The 16,317-nt window shown below is 45.0% G+C and overlaps 1 long non-coding RNA gene across 1 annotated transcript; it reads right to left on the bottom strand.

The window, feature by feature from the left end:
• Nucleotides 1–738: 738 nt before the first annotated feature.
• Nucleotides 739–4,531, bottom strand: LOC143809426 (uncharacterized). The gene is made up of 3 exons (XR_013222272.1): nucleotides 3,976–4,531; nucleotides 1,349–1,426; nucleotides 739–902 (listed from the first exon to the last, which is right to left on the bottom strand). It is a non-coding gene; the product is annotated as an uncharacterized LOC143809426 (long non-coding RNA).
• Between the last annotated feature and the right edge of the window lie 11,786 nt (nucleotides 4,532–16,317).

Below are 16,317 nucleotides of genomic sequence, written 5' to 3'. Positions count from 1 at the left end.
CCGAACAGACCGTATCCTTCTCTCCCCCCGAACAGACCGGATCCATCTCTCGCCCGAACAGACCGGATCCATCTCTTCCCCGAACAGACCGAATCCTTCTCTCTCCCGAACAGACCAGATCCCTCTCTCCCCCAAACAGACCGGATCCTTCTCTTCCCAGATGTAATTTGTAGTGGGACACTCGGGGCTGGAACTCACATTAGACTGTTGACCGATATTGGCGCTTTCAGATTACTTTAGTCTAATGTGTATGTTGACTCTTAACCCTCGGCAAAGGAGCCATACTGTTGGCAAAAAAGGGAAACTGACCAATGGAGCATGGAAGGGCAAAAAACCTCCGTCCCTTCTGGCCTTAATGTCAAAACACTGTAACATAATAGACATCTTGGTATGAAGGGGCTTTTAGGACTTCGATATTGATGAGCTATACTTAGGATAGATTATCAGTATTAAATTGGAGAGCAGAGTGTTGGACTCCAACCGATCTGATATTATGATGACCTATCCTCAGGATAGATCAAGGAATGTTGTTATAGAAACCAAATCCCAATCAGGACTCACCCCATCGTTTGTTTATATATCTAACCAATCAATCCTTGGTGCTGAAATCGGCTAATCAGCGCTACTCAGACAGTTATGCTGTTTCTAACATTGGACTCCATTCGCCGTCACCCAGTCTGTGTACTCGCGCTACTCACACATGCACGCTCACATGCACACTCACATATGCACGGTAAGTCCTGCAAAAAACTTTTCATCTTTATTGTCACATGACTGTCAGGAGAGAACAAAAAAAGAGGCATGGGGAAATATACAGACATATTTAGAATAACATTAGGGTCCAATTTCCAGGCTCCAATTCCCCATGTCAGCTTCTCACTCCCCGCCGTCAGTGGCAATATCTGAAAACAAATACAAAAAAAAAATAATAAAAACAGAAAAAAAAAAAAAAAAAATTTAGAAAAATCAACAAATATACCCCAGAAAATGCCCCCTCTTCTTTAAAATCCTCAATCTATCACCTCCCCTCCTCTGTATTGGGACACTGTCAATCAGCTTAGATTTAGGGTGATAGATAGAGTGCCTAAACTTACAAAAATGCTTTGGTACAGGTAGATCTATCAACTTAGTCCTAATTGTGCTCTTATGTTTACTTATCCGTTTATTTCCATCGTCGTCTCCCCCACATACATCATCCCACACGGGCACACCAGTAGATGTATCACAAAACTAGAAGTACAGGTATATCTGTTCTTAATAAAGAATTTTTTTCCAGTATGGGAGTGATAGAAACAGTCACCTTTAAGCATATTACTACAGCATGCACAATTGAGGCAGGGAAAATTACCATAAAGTGGTCTGTATAGAAATTTTAAAGGACCCCACATCCGATTTCACAAGTCTATCTTTCAAATTCCGTCCCCTTCTGTAAGAAAGAATAGGAAAAAAAAGCAAAATCAGTTATTGACAGTAAACCACTCTGGAGTAAACCAGTGTTTCGTCAAGATATCCCAATACAGAGGAGGGGAGGTGATAGATTGAGGATTTTAAAGAAGAAAGAAATGATATGGATCTCCACCCTTGGTACGCTATATCCAAGGGGGCTCAATCTTGATTACAATCTACAGATTTGTGTATCATGAATCCTTTGTAGAGGGGGCATTTTCTGGGGTATATTTGCTGATTTTTCTAAGTTTTTTTTTTCTTTTTTCAGTTTTTTTATTAATTTTTTAATTTTTTTTAATTTGTTTTTCAGATATTGTCACTGACTCTCACCTTCCGACGTCCACCGATGCGCGCGAGCGGCGAGACCGCTAAGTCATCTGGGTAATTTCGCAATGCATCTCTGGGAACGGAAGCTGGCGGCAGCCTCGCCGCTCGCGCGCAGCGGTGGGCGCCGGAGGGTAAGTATATAACTATTTTTTATTTTAATTCTTTTTTTTAACAGGGATATGGTGCCCACACTGCTGTATACTACGTGAGCTATGTTATATACTGCGTGACTGATATATACTACATGGGCAGTGTTATATACTGTGTGGGCTGTGTTATTTACTGCGTGAGCTGTGCTATATACTACATAGCTGCTATATACCACGTGGCTGTGCTATATACTGTGTGGCTGCTATATACTATGTGGCTGCTACATACTATGTGACTGCTATATACTACGTGGCTATGCAATATACTACGTGGCTGTGCTATATACTACGTGGCTCTGCTATCTACTACGTGGCTGTCTGTGTTATATATTACGTGGGCTGTGTTATATACTATGTGGCTGTGCTATATACTACGGACTGTGCTATATACTACGTAGCTGCTATATACTACGTGGCTGTCTGTTATATAGTACGTGGGCTGTGTTATATAGTACGAGGCTGTGCTATATACTACATGGCTGTGCTATATACTACGTGGCTGTGCTATACACTATGTGGCTGCTATACACTATGTGGCTGCTATATACTACGTGGCTGCTATATACTACGTGGCTGCTATATACTATATGGCTGCTATATACTACGTGGCTGTGCTATATACTACGTGGCTGTGCTATATACTACGGGCTGTGCTATATACTACGTGGCTGTCTGTTATATAGTACGTGGGCTGTGTTATATACTACGTGGCTGTGCTATATACTACGTGGCTGTGCTATATACTATGTGGCTGCTATATACTATGTGGCTGCTATATACTACATGGCTGCTATATACTACGTGGCTGCTATATACTACGTGGCTGTGCTATATGCTACGTGGCTGTGCTATATACTACGGGCTGTGCTATATACTACGTGGCTGTGCTATATACTACATGGCGGTGCTATATACTATGTGGCTGTGCTATATACTACGTGGCTGTGCTATATGCTACATGGCTGTGCTATATACTGCGTGGCTGTGCTATATAGTACATGGCGGTGCTATATACTACGTGGCTGTGCTATATACTACGTGGCTGTGCTATATACTATGTGGCTGCTATATACTACGTGGCTGTGCTATATACTATGTGGCTGCTATATACTACGTGGCTGCTATATACTAAATGGCTGCTATATACTACGTGGCTGCTATATACTACGTGGCTGTGCTATATACTACGTGGCTGTGCTATATGCTACGTGGCTGTTCTATATACTACGGGCTGTGCTATATACTACGTGGCTGTGCTATATACTACATGGCGGTGCTGTATACTATGTGGCTGTGCTATATACTACGTGACTGTGCTATATACTACGTGGCTGCTATATACTATGTGGCTGCTATATACTACGTGGCTGCTATATACTACGTGGCTGTGCTATAAGCTACGTGGCTGTGCTATATAGTACGGGCTGTGCTATATACTACGTGACTGTGCTATATACTACATGGCGGTGCTATATACTACGTGACTGTGCTATATACTACGTGGCTGTGATATATACTACACATTGACACAGGATTTAAACCACGCTTCACTGATTGGTCGCGGCCGGCCGGGCGCGACCAATCAGCAATATTGGCACGGGATTTAAACACCGCTTCAGTGATTGGTCGCGCACGGAAATCCGCGACCAATCAGCGATATTGGCGCGGTATTTAAACACCGCTTCGGTCATTGGTCGCGCACGGCCAGCCGTGACCAATCAGCGATATTGGCGCGGTATTTAAACACCACTTCGGTCATTGGTCGTGCCCGGCCAGCTGTGACCAATCAGGGACAGGCGCAGTTTGGCCGCGAATTGGTGCCAGATTTGAACCACGCTTCGCTGATCGGCCAGCCGGGCGCGACCAATCAGCGATATTATCGCGGAATTTAACCCCCACTCACAGCGCGACGTAATACATACATACATATTCTAGAATACCCGATGCATTAGAATCGAGCCACCATCTAGTGTCTGTATATTTCCCCATGCCTTTTTTTTCTCTCCTGACAGTCATGTGACAATAAAGATGAAAAGTTTTTTGCAGGACTTACCGTGCATATTATTGGGCTATATACGCTGTAAAAAACATCTTTTTATGTTGGGGGTCTGAGCTACAGGTGTGTACTTCCGCTGACATGGATAGGTCCGAGGTGATTGTTCATTGTGAACATATACTATTGTGTATAGTGTGGCTCTTGAAATGGGTGGCTTCATATAGATGTTGCTAGGTGGTTATATCACCATGGGGATAGCAGAACGCTTGTTCCCGGGAGTGGGCGGGCGCGTGGATCGCTGTGCCAGGGAGCGGTCATGTGATTTGATCATGAGGGTGCCTCCTGGCGCCAGCTCTCCATTGCTCATGCGCGAGTACACAGACTGGGTGACGGCGAATGGAGTCCCATGTTAGAAACAGCATAACAGTGTGAGTAGCGCTGATTAGCCGGTTTGCGCACCAAGGATTTTGGGGGCAACGATTGGTTAGAGATATAAACAAATGATGGGGTGAGTCCTGATTGGGATTTGGTTTCTATAACAACATTCCTTGATCTATATGTGATTGGTTGTCTTTCTGACATTGCTGCTTTTTGTAAAATTCTTTGCTGTGTTTTTTTCTTTTTATGTGTTTTATGTTAAGAGTGGATTTGATTATATATTGGAAATTTGGTGTTTAGAAATGTAACTATATATTTTATATTTAAGCAAAGTGGATGTACCTTGTGAGTGATTGGTGCCACCACACTATATAAGGCTGCCATTTTATGTTTTGTACATGCTTGATAAAGAAACAGTCGAAACGTTGCATCATGGCAGAATAAAGCTGTTTTAATCTTTCATCACCTGGATGGCATGCTGTTCCTTTTTTGCACTGGACTATCCTCAGGATAAGTCATGAAAATCTCAAGACCCACATACACATTAAATGTAAAAATTGGCTGAACCATCTGATGTATATCGGGACCTCCTGACTCTTCCCCGACAGATGATACCAGAGCAGGATGGAACAGTTGGAATTTCATTGCCTGATCAGGGTAGATTGGCTGCCGCAGGAGGGAAAGTTGGAAGAGATAGTTGTCTGATAAAAGGTCAGCTAACTAGTGTCTATGGTCAGCTTAACTCTCGAAAACTCTTCAGTCCCCTTTATGGCACACTGTCATACAGTGAAACAAGGGAGACCTCTTTTAACAATTTTGCAAACCTCCCATAGAAGCCTCTCGTAAAGCAGCTTTCGTCCAGCTTTTTTATTGCCATGACAGAATCATATAGCGCCCATATTCTCTTAATCATACTACAGCCACAATTCCCAGTCCGGCCTGTCTGTGAGTTTACGACATCTGACCTCCTATAATACTCTTATCTCTTGATACAGAATTTTGGAATATTAAAAAGGATCTGACACTTGTTCAAGAAAAAAAAAAGTTAAATATCTTGTAAGAATCCCTGAGCTCCCCTGATTCTGCCATTTTTTTTCGTTTCACACTGCGTCGCTCCATTGCAGAGATATTAAAATTTTTATGCTTTTGGAGTGCAGTATGTGAAATCTCTGCTTGTAGTACAACTGCCCGCTTCTTCAGAATCTTCTCTGGGGGCGTGCGATTCCACCTGCCCCCCTGTGATGCTGCCAATCACAGCTAGGCATTGTTTGAGACTGAGACTGCTAGATCAGCTTCAGAGCTGATGTAAAAGTCCCCAGAGAAGTCTCCGAAATGTCTCCAAAAGCAATAATTGTTATCTCTGCAATGGAGCAACGCAGAACAAAATAGAAAAATAGGCATAATCGGGGGAGCTCAGGGAGTTTTACAAGGGAGGTAAGTTAACTTAATTTTTTGATCACCTGGTAGGTCCTTTTTAAAGGTACGTTCTGATGGCGGAATTGTTCCTGTACAAAGTATAAAGCATGTGTCACGAGTGTGTCACGCCAACCTGGGAGATCTGGGGGTAGAAGATCGATGCATATTGTGAATCGCAGATCTTCCATTTAGCCTGTGTATTTGGATCCCACTGTAAATGAATTTGGTTTCCTTTGGTGCTGAAGAGGTTAACAAACCTTTCAATGCTGGTCAGAAACATGCAGCTCCATTTCAGCTGCTTCTGGTCTGGTCATTAGCTTTCCCTATAAAACCTGGCCAGACCCTCTCTGTCCTGCCAGTGAAAGCTTTGTTTCCTTTCTCTTACGCTGTGCTGAATAGGAGTTTGTTCTTGCTATTGGAGATTCGTCTTCCTGTGTTGTGTACTAAAGCTAAGTACACTGTTCAAAAAAATAAAGGAAACACTAAAATACGACATCCTAGATATCACTGAATAAAATATTCCACTTGTAAACCTTTATTCACTGCATAGTGGAATGTGTTGAGAACAATAAAACATAAAAATTATCAATGTAGATCAAAATTAATATCCCATGGAGGTCTTGATTTGGAACGATACTCAAAATCAAAGTGGCAAATCAAATTACAGGCTGATCCAACTTCAGTGGAAATTCCTCAAGACAAGGAAATTATGCTCAGTAGTGTGTGTGTGGCCTTCACGTGCCTGTATGTCCTCCCTACAATGCCTGGGCATGCTCATGATGAGGCAGCGGATGGTCTCTTGAGGGATCTCCTCCCAGACCTGGACTAAAGCATCCGCCAACTCCTGGACAGTCTTTGGTGCAACGTGACGTTGGTGGATGGTGCGAGACATGATGTCCCAGATGTGTTCAGTCGGATTCAGGTCTGGGGAACGGGCGGGCCAGTCCATAGCTTCAATGCCTTCATCTTGCAGGAACTGCTGACACACTTTAGCCACATGAGGTCTGGCATTGTCCTGCATTAGGAGGAACCCAGGGCCAATCGCACCAGCATATGGTCTCACCAGGGGTCTGAGGATCTCATCTCGGTACCTAATGGTAGTCAGACTACCTCTGGCGAGCACATGGAGGGCTGTGCGGCACTCCAAAGAAATGCCACCCCACCCCACACCATTACTGACCCACTGCCAAACCGGTCATGCTGAAGGATGTTGCAGGCAGCGGATCGCTCTCCATGGCGTCTCCAGACTCTGTCACATGTGCTCAGTGTGAACCTGCTTTCGTCTGTGAAGAGCACAGGGTGCCAGTGGCGAATTTGTCAATCCTGGTGTTCTGTGGCAAATGGCAAGCGTCCTGCACGGTGTTGGGCTGTGAGCACAATCCCCATCTGTGGACGTTGGGCACTCAGACCATCCTCATGGAGTTGGTTTCTAACCGTTTGTGCAGACACATGCACATTTGTGGCCTGCTGGAGGTCATTTTGCAGGTCTCTGGCAGTGCTCCTCCTGTTCCTCCTTGTACAAAGCCTGAGATAGCGGTCCTGCTGCTGGGTTGTTGCCCTCCTAGGGCCCCCTCCACATCTCCTGGTGTACTGGCCTGTCTCCTGGTAGCGCCTCCAGCCTCTGGACACTACGCTGACAGACACAGCAAACCTTCTTGCCACAGCTCGCATTGATGTGCCATCCTGGATGAGCTGCACTACGTGAGCCACTTGTGTGGGTTGTAGACTCCGTCTCATGCTACCACGAGTGTGAAAGCACAACCAACATTCAAAAGTGACCAAAACATCAGCCAGAAAGCTTTGGTACTGAGATGTGGTCTGTGGTCCCTACCTGCAGAACCGCTCCTTTATTGAGGGTGTCTTGATAATTGCCAATAATTTCCATCTGTTGTCTATTTCATTTTCACAACAGCATGTGAAATTGATTGTCATTGATTGCTTCCTAAGTGGACAGTTTGATTTCACAGAAGTTTGATTTGCTTGGAGTTATATTCTGTTGTTTAAGTGTCCCTTTATTTTTTTGAGCAGTGTAGTTAGTTTGAGTTGTGATGTTCTGTAGGTTGCTGTTGTACGTGGGTGTTTATCCCCTGTTCCCTTTTAGGTTATTCCTCCCTGTCCCTATTCTCCTCCCTATTGTTGGTTAGTGCTTTTGTATGATAGAGGTTTTCTGCTATCCCTGTTTTGTCTTTGTGTCTGGTTTACCTTTTATTTCTGTCCCATGCCTCATGTGTGGGGGTGGGGACAGATTAGGGTTTTTACAGTTTCATCGCAAGGTCAGAGACTCGGGCCTCTACCTTTTAAGAGTACCCTCAGGACAGGGATAGTTAGGGTCCCAGCTCCAGGGATAGTTTAAGGCCCCACTTTCTTACTAAAGAAAATGTATCATCTCCAGAAATGCTATTCACCTGCAAATATAGAATTATTCCGCAGATAGTGTTTAAATCATGCATGGCCAGCTTAATGGAGCAGTGGCTACAGGGAGAAATTGAAGTTATATTCTCCCTGCAGCCACTCACTTCCAGTCATTGGGGCGGTGCCAGGAGCCACCACTCGCTATACAATGTAATCACTTCCCAGCACTTTGATAGCCTGCTTTGCACACACAAGCTGCAGATCAGGCTGTCAATCAAAGTGCGGGGGAATGATTTCAGCCGCACTCATTGTGTAGTAAGTGGTGACTGTTACAGCTCCCTGCACCGCCCCTATGACTGGAAGCGAGCAGCAGCAGGGAGGATGTAACTTCATTTCCTCCCTGTAGCCGCTGCTCCATTAAATCCGGCCATTCATGATTTACCACTGTATCTGCAGGTAAATAGTGTTTCTGGTGGTGTCCTCTTCTCTTTAAATAACCCAGCCTAGAATGCTTTATAATATGGGTCAATACATGGGAATCTCCAGACGTCTCTGTGGTTGGGGCTGGTACATAGCTGCAGTGTGTAAACTAGGTGTCTCATTACTCATGACATAGCTGAGCAGCATGACCTGAAAATAACAGCTGAGTTCTATGTATAGACACTGGACACAAACAGATGTGCTGCGACAGATCTCGCTCTGTAGGGGCCCAAAATGTCCCTTTGGCCCTTGTGAAAAGACTATTCCAATCCCCATTTCCATATTTTGTGGTTTAGACTGCACCTCTATTTGTCTGCTATATTCATTTCATGCTTAGCTCATTGTCTTCATTGGGTGCAGTGTAATTCTTTATTTCTCGATTATAAACCCTTTAAAGGGGACCTGTCATCTGCTATAAATTTGTCATCTTCTTACCCTGTTTCAAATGCAGCTGTTCTCCTGAATCCAGCGATGTTTTTCTTTTCTTCCTGCGCCTCTCCGTTCCTGAGATATGGCCCTCTCTTTCCTGTACATAAATTTAAAATGGTTTCCAAGTGGGCGTGGTCCTCAAGAACACGCCCACAGAGAAGAGTTGATGACCATGCCCACTTGGCTAACAAGGCTAGATTTATATTCAGGGAAGAGGGGGCCATATCTCAGGAATGGAGAGGCCTAGAATCAAAATTAAAACATCGCCAGATTCAGTAAAAAAAACAAAACATATTTCTGTTGAGTGACTGGTCGTCTGTAAGAACCCTCTGTATATTGTGGAGTTTGTCTCCGAGGCTCCTATTAATAAGCATAAAAGCTTTGCATCAGTTGTTCTCATGCTGTACACGGGAACGTAAGAGACAGAGCGAGCAATCTGTGACAGGGCCACCACGGGAGAAATGAAGTATTACACTAAATTGTACTAAATGTGTTATGTGTCGGGTGCTCCATAGTGTGGAATGCGCTTTGTTGCTGCTCCTCATTCTGGTTCATACATGCGGCTACAACAGAGAATGTACTGAGAAGTAGAAATACTTGCATGGTGAATATAAGGGGACATGAAGTGGATTAAACCAGTCCTCCCTCCCAGTGCTTTCATGGTGTTAAAGGTCAGCTGCCGCCTCCGCACTGGGAGCAGACAGCTAGTTGCCTGAACTAATGTGCCTATGTCTATGAATGCCTATTTCTATGAATGAGTGGTTTACAAACTTGTGGAAAGTATACGGTCCAATTTATGTATAGTGCTAACCCCGCACCAAATACGGGGAGCTGGAGAGGCACAGTGCCCAGCCAGCCACTACTGTCCCTTCATTCCAGGGATCGGTGGGGGTCTCAGTATCCAGAATTCAATTGGGCAAAACAAAGTAACATTATGGCATGTCAAAAGAGTCTTCTCATCCCCGGACTGTCAGGCTACTTGATTCCATGATTTGTTAGATGTGATACAAAAATCACCTCTTTAAAAAATTATATGGTCCTACCCCTAAAACATCCCTCCAATATACAAACCACTGGGTGTGTCCCCTCTGTTTATCTCGCTATCTAATGCCTGTTGTCAAGTGTAATCTGTCTCTAGAGATGGATCACAAGAATTGGGGGTAGATTGATGTTTCTGCTCACCTGTGTTTCTGACCTGTTTTCCTATCTGTTTCTTAACCTCCTCTTTTCTTTGTTTTGGATTTTCCTCTCCTCTCTGTTTCTGAATTTCCTTTCCTGTCTGTTTCCCACGCTGCTCTCCTGTGTGTTTCTCACACTGCTCTCCTGTGTGTTTCTCACGCTGCTCTCCTGTCTGTTTCTCGCGCTGATCTCCTGTCTGTTTCCTGCTCTGCTCTGCTCTGCTCTCCTGTCTGTTTCTCACGCTGCTCTCCTGTCTGTTTCTGAATTTCCTTGCCTGTCTGTTTCTCACGCTGCTCTCCTGTCTGTTTCTCACGCTGCTCTCCTGTGTGTTTCTCGCGCTGCTCTCCTCTGTTTCTCACGCTGCTCTCCTGTCTGTTTCTCACGCTGATCTCCTGTCTGTTTCCTGCTCTGCTCTCCTGTCTGTTTCTCGCGCTGATCTCCTGTCTGTTTCCTGCTTTGCTCTCCTGTTTGTTTCTCACGCTGCTCTCCTGTCTGTTTCCGGTGCTGCTCTCCTGTCTGTTTCCGGTACTGCTCTCCTGTCTGTTTCTCACGCTGCTCTCCTGTCTGTTTCTGAATTTCCTTTCCTGTCTGTTTCTCATGCTGCTCTCCTGTCTGTTTCTCATGCTGCTCTCCTGTGTGTTTCTCGCGCTGCTCTCCTGTCTGTTTCTCAGGCTGCTCTCCTGTGTGTTTCTCACGCTGGTCTCCTGTCTGTTTCTGATGCGGCTCTCCTGTCTGTTTCTCGCGCTGTTCTCCTGCCTGTTTCTCGCGCTGCTCTCCTGTCTGTTTCCCACGCTGCTCTCCTGTCTGTTTCTCATGCTGCTCTCCTGTCTGTTTTTTGCACTGCTCTCCTGTTTCCCGCACTGCTCTCCTGTCTGTTTCTCGCGCTGCTCTCCTGTCTGTTTATCACGCTGCTCTCCTGTCTGTTCCCGGTACTGCTCTCCTGTCTGTTTCTCACGCTGATCTCCTGTCTGTTTCTCGCGCTGTTCTCCTGTCTGCTTCTCACGCTGATCTCCAGTCTGTTTCTCGCGCTGTTCTCCTGTCTGTTTCTCACGCTGATCTCCTGTCTGTTTCTCACGCTGATCTCCTGTCTGTTTCTCACGCTGCTCTCCTGTCTGTTTCTCGCGCTGCTCTCCTGTCTGTTTCTCACGCTGATCTCCTGTCTGTTTCTCGCGCTGCTCTCCTGTCTGTTTCTCACGCTGATCTCCTGTCTGTTTCTCGCGCTGTTCTCCTGTCTGTTTCTCGCGCAGCTCTCCTGTCTGTTTCTCGCGCAGCTCTCCTGTCTGTTTCTCACGCTGCTCTCCTGTCTGTTTCTCGTGCTGCTCTCCTGTCTGTTTCTCACGCTGCTCTCCTGTCTGTTTCTCGTGTTGCTCTCCTGTCTGTTTCTCACGCTGCTCTCCTGTCTGTTTCTCGCGCTGCTCTCCTGTCTGTTTCTCGCGCTGCTCTCCTGTCTGTTTCTCGCGCTGCTCTCCTGTCTGTTTCTCACGCTGATCTCCTGTCTGTTTCTCGCGCTGTTCTCCTGTCTGTTTCTCGCGCAGCTCTCCTGTCTGTTTCTCGCGCAGCTCTCCTGTCTGTTTCTCACGCTGCTCTCCTGTCTGTTTCTCGCGCTGCTCTCCTGTCTGTTTCTCGCGCTGCTCTCCTGTCTGTTTCTCGTGTTGCTCTCCTGTCTGTTTCTTGCGCTGCTCTCCTGTCTTTCATACTTCATGCAGGCAAAACAGAAAGGCATGGAAAATGTGTGAAAGGAAGTACCATTACCTATATTGCTGGCAGAATGCAAAAGAAGAGGAACTGTCCACTCAGAGACAGTGGATGACAAGTTACACAGCATGAGAATTGGGATAGTTCCTGAACATATTATACTGGTATGTGCACCAAGAGATCATGCTCCGGAACTGTCCCAATTATCATACTATCCACTGTTTCTGAGTGGGAGGTGAATCTCGTTCACCATTCTGCAAGCAATATAGCTGCTGTAACTTAGTTTCCCTCATTGAGGATCTGGGGATCTGTAAACCATTATAGAATAAAAAATTGTAGGAAATAACCTTGCACTAAGGGATCAGGGCGTAGAGATGATTTTTTTTTCCTACAATTTTAGTGTCTATGATGGTCGATAGATCCCTGGACCCTCACTAATCAGTAGAATGAGGGTCCACTCATCAGACTAAACTAGCCCTACAGTTACTTTATTTTAAGGATGGTGAGGGTTTAGCCAGTCCATCAAAAAATGAGAACATATTCTAGTATCATCACTAATTGAGAAAAACCCCTTTTAACTTTATTTTATTTAATTTTACATTTCTTCTTTCTTTTGTACATTTAGGTTGTGGTGTTTGTTGCCGTCTGTGTATAAAGACAAAACCACAATATATAATTTTTTGAGGTTTTCTTCCTGGAATGTCTTAAAAGTACATTTTATCTGTAACTTTACCATATATGCATGTAAATCACCTACTGTGAAAAAAAAATTTGACAAAAATCATGTTCACACTGAACAAGACAATATAGAAAAAGATAAAAACAGCGAACTTCATCACAAAGTAAACGGCACATTAAAGGCCAACCTATGCCCCCTAGTGGTGGCCAGACAATTTAATCTCTGGAGGACTAGTGAGGCTTTTGGGTAGGTTCAAAAGTTTGCACGCAAATATGTTTTGCTACTAAACAATTTTGAACTCAATGGAGAAAAACTGCAGTAAAAACGCTGAATGAGGGGACATGCTGTTTTTTTTGTTGTTGTTTTTTTTTAAAATAAATTGAAATTAAAAAATGCAAGGAAAAAAGCTCTCCATGTGAATGAGATTTTAGAAATCTAATTTGTTTTGCTGTTATTTTAAAACTCTGTTGTTTTTTCCCCAGGTTAAAAAAAATGCAACAAAGATGCAAAGTGTGAACAAGTACATAAGGATTGACTATAGTAATTAGTTGGTTTTTTTGCCCCAAATTTTGGTACCAGCACCGATCTGGGTATATTGGGTAAAGGGATGAGGATTTATCATTCCCTTTATAATAATGTCAAAAAGTTGCAACATTTTAAGAGACACTTTCACAAAAAAGTCTGACACAAGTCTTTTGCTTTGTGCTGCCGCCTGGTAGACAAATACACCTACTGATATAATGAGAACTGCGCAGCTTTGTACTGACGCCAGAGAGACCCGCGCAGCTTTGTACTGACACCAGAGAGACCCACGCCACTTTGGCCTGACGCCAGAGAGACCCAAGCAGCTTTGTACTGACACCAGAGAGACCCACGCCACTTTAGCCTGACGCCAGAGAGACCCACGCAGCTTTGACCTGACGACAGAGAGACCCGCGCAGCTTTGACCTGATGACAGAGAGACCTGCGCTGCTTTGGCCTGATGCCAGAGAGACCCGCGCCACTTTGGCCTGACACCAGAGAGACCCGCGCAGCTGTGACTTGCCGACAGAGAGACCCGCGCTGCTTTAGCCTGACTCCAGAGAGACCCGCGCCACTTTGGCCTGACGCCAGAGAGACCCGCACCACTTTGGCCTGACGCCAGAGAGACCCGCGTCACTTTGGCCTGACGCCAGAGAGACCCGCGCCGCTTTGGGCTGACACCAGAGAGACCCGCGCCACTTTGGCCTGACGCCAGAGAGACCCGCGCCACTTTGGACTGACGCCAGAGAGACCCGCCCCCCTTTGACCTGACGCCAGAGACCCGCGCCGCTTTTCAACTACAGCTGCACAATCCACTCTACTGCATTTCACTGATATATATGGCGACATTATGTGGTCACTTTGTGGATATTCTTTAGCCACTGTATGGCACTATTATTTGGTCTGTCCAAGAAAGTCTTATTTGGACATGAGTCTTATATGGAAGTGTTTTAACACAGTATGCAGTAGTAGTACCTTGATATTGGATGGCGTATTATTTCATATAGACTGCTTTTGAAAAGATGAGAAAAGCTGGCTAAAAATAATTAGTTACGGTAGGTGGTTTTATTGTAGCCCAGGGCCCCTGCTTCGTTCCCAAATGCCACTCTGGCTGTGACATCATAGCCCACCCCCAACTTACTGATGTCACATCCGTTGACCCGTCCTTTATTACATCATTTGCAAAAGTGTACCATGCACATGTTTTTCTGATGGCCCCCTTTTTTTCAGGTAGACCCCAAAGTACCCAAGTCCAATACATCTTAAGTTAAAGGGGTTGTCTAGGACTGAACTATTCATGAGCTAAGTGTAGGTCATCAAAATCAGGTTGTTGAGGATCTCTTAAATTGGAGATAAAGTGCAGTACTCGGCCAATGCCTCTCACCAATGTACAAGGCTGCGGTGTTCCACCTCATATTTCTTAGCTACTGCTGCTCCTAGAGCAGTTTTCGGCTAATCGATGGTGTCTGGTGTGTGTAGGTCAATAATCACTCAGTTTCAGACAGCCCCTTTAAAGATGAGTCCTTTTAACTCTTTATGTAGAGCCATGGCAACCTGCTGATGAGTCCGGGTCCATGCTGAAAGAATGGGTACTTTTTAGACAGTTTTTTTTTAGAGAGTTTTGATAAATTTGCCCCATTGTCTCATTTGGATACCCCTTTAAAGGGAACCTGTCAGCACCCTTCTTAAGGTAGTAATTATATGGCTGTCAAGGCATTTGTTTTGCCAATAAAGATCATCACTTTTTTTTAAGATGTGATGTGCTAGTCGTGAGAAATCGATCACAGAAACTATACGCAGATTAGGCTGGAAATGCACTGGGGGTGTGTCAGTGAATTTTCAGTGCATTGACACCCCCCTAGTGCACTTTCAGGATGATTTACATATGACTTCTACATTGGATTTCTCATGACTGGCACATCGTATCTCTACAAACAAGATATCATTTTGATTGGGAAACAAGCACATATACAGCCATACCACTGCTGTGATAAGTAATAATATGCAGTCCGCTTTCCTTTAAGGATTTAATGTTGGATGTCTGTAAATAAGATGATGGTCTGTGTGTAGTTTGCACTGCTCGGCTTTGTAGCCAGCCTCCTCCGTCTGTACAGTTCTGTAATCTGTTTTTGGATCTAATCTTCATTTGTGTGTAGTGCTTCCTCTTCCTGATTATAAATAAATGCAATTTATACATTTTCACTTCTGCTTTCAATGGTGTTAAATAGGTCAGTTATTGTAATCACCAGGAGCCGCATCGGGCCAAGTGACGATAAGGAAACCACCGTAAATGTGGAATGAAAGGAGATGTGTTCATGCGTGCAAGCACATAAGTTATCCCCCACTGGTACAATAAGGGGTAATTCATCAATTGCTGGGGGTCCAACCAGTGGTGTACATGGAAATCATGGAGTCCCATATCAAAAGTCCTAAAAGGTACACTGTAATATTGAAGTCCCTTGGTGTTCTCACTACTATATGTCTTTCTTGGCCCTTGGCCTAAAAATTGCCCCTTATACTGCATAATACCCCCAAAAGTGCATTCCCCCTACAGTACTGCCTTGCTCACATTATGATGACACCACGATACCTCCAGCAAAGTATACCACCACACAGTAACCCCAAAACAGGATAATTCCCCCCTCACAGCATGTTGCCCCTAAAGTGCCCCCAGACAGTATGATGGCCCCCATACATAACACACCTATATACTGTATATAGCACACACAATATAATGTCCCCCATGGATCCCACAGTCAGTGTCAGGGCCGTCACACACAGTATGTCACCCACAACCCCCCACAAAGTATCATGTCTCCCACAGCCCCACACACAATATGATGTCCCCTATAACCACAACATGCAGTTTGTTGGCCCGCACAGCTCTTTACTCAGTATGGGGACCACCACAGATAGTTTCTTAGCCCTGCAGCCATTCACACACACTCTGTTCAACGGTATGTGATACCATCAAAATTTCAACAATAGGCAGGTGGAGTTGCGGGTGGGTGGTGTCACTCAGCATCGGACGCCTATAGCTCACGGGCCCTATAGGGGTGGTACACCCCTGGGTCTGATGTTGTGAATTCTGTTCTTGGGTTCCCTCCGGTGGTTGTTGGTGGTATTGCAGCTGTTCCTGGCTGGCAATCCTGGTCAGGTGTCCCGGCTGATTGCAGGCATGACTGGGGTATTTAGGAATGCTGGATTCATTAGTTAGTGCCAGTTGTCCATTGTTCTTGGAGGGATTGCTGCTCTCTCTGATTCCTTAT

This window comes from Ranitomeya variabilis, chromosome 2 (genome assembly GCF_051348905.1).
Source record: "Ranitomeya variabilis isolate aRanVar5 chromosome 2, aRanVar5.hap1, whole genome shotgun sequence".
Taxonomy (NCBI): Eukaryota; Metazoa; Chordata; class Amphibia; order Anura; family Dendrobatidae; genus Ranitomeya; species Ranitomeya variabilis.
This window is presented reverse-complemented; position numbering and strand designations above follow the sequence as displayed.